Genomic DNA, 1,333 nt, shown 5'->3' with positions numbered 1-1,333 from the left:
AAGTTATGCTTGTGGGGTCTCTCCCCCCCTATTTCTTGGTGCGGACTTACTTTCTTTCCGCTCGGGAGCGCAAGTGTGCGCGAGTTTTTTTCTACGGCGCTTTTCTCTCGTTGGTGAGTTGGTTTTTCTTCTATTTTTAAGTTTCTAAGGTGAATGGTGAGGAAACCTTTGTCCTAACAAAACATAAGCCCCAAACAAAAATACACTGCTGGCCATTAAAATTGCAACACCAAGAAGGAAAAAAAAAATATTTATTGTACATAAACAGTATGGCATAAATACAAAATGATTAAATTTGCAAGCAGTTTCGGGGTTTACAGGGGTGCAAAATTAGTAGACACAGTTGCCATTCCCGGCGGCTAAAACGACCATTATCCGTTTAAGCATGGAGTCGAACTGGGCTTGGATGACAGAAACGGGCAACTCATTCCATGCCGCTTCAAGTCTATGCCATGCTTCATCAACTGTATTAGTAGGAGAGGGGTGGCGGTCCAGTCTCTCAGCAACCCATGACCAGATGTTTTCAATTAGTGAGAGATCTGGAGACCATGCAGGCCAGGGCAACAATTGAATATTCTCTGTATCGAGGAAGGTCAGAACTCAACGTGCAACATGAGGTCTTGCATTATCTTGTTGGAAGATGGCATTTTGCAGGCCTCGAAGATAGGGCACAACCACTGGATGTAAGATGTCAGAAATGTACCGATCTGAGTTCAAATTACCATCGATCCGAACTAGAGATGTGCGTGTCTTGTACCCAATGGCTGCCCATATCATCACACCAGGTGCAGGGCCCCAAGCCAATATCAAATGCAAGCAGGTGATGAACGGTCTGCTCGGAGCCTCCAGACACGTATACGGCCATCAGAATGCTGCATGCAGAACCGGGACTTATCTGAAAAGACGTCATTGTGCCACTACTGTATCTAGCTTTGTCGTTGGGCGCACCAGAGTCGCCGTCTCTCTCTGTGCTGCATTGTCAAGGGAAGCCGAAGTAATGGTCGCCGTGCTGACAGTCCACGCTGCTGCAAACAAGCCCATTTCCTGACTAATAGTCCGTGATGTGGTTGTACGGTTTTGCATGGCCGACCTCACAATATGTCTGTCCTCTCGGGCATTAGTCATGGGAGGGCATTGAGATTCTGCATGCTGTTCAGTAAGACCCTCAGCAGCCCATCGATTCCATATTCGCATGACAGTGGTTGGATTTCGACCAGTGCGAGTGGCAATATCACGGAACGATAATCCACACTCTTGAGAGGCAATGATCCTGCCTCTATCGAATTCCACTACTTGCTGGTAAGCATTTCTTCTTCTTATTCGAGGCATAACA

The sequence above is a fragment of the Centruroides sculpturatus genome, unplaced genomic scaffold (assembly GCF_000671375.1).
Source record: "Centruroides sculpturatus isolate CEXI.00-Female unplaced genomic scaffold, Cexi_2.0 scaffold816, whole genome shotgun sequence".
Taxonomy (NCBI): domain Eukaryota; kingdom Metazoa; phylum Arthropoda; class Arachnida; order Scorpiones; family Buthidae; genus Centruroides; species Centruroides sculpturatus.
The sequence above is the reverse complement of the archived record's forward strand: the minus strand, read 5'-3'. Positions refer to the sequence as shown.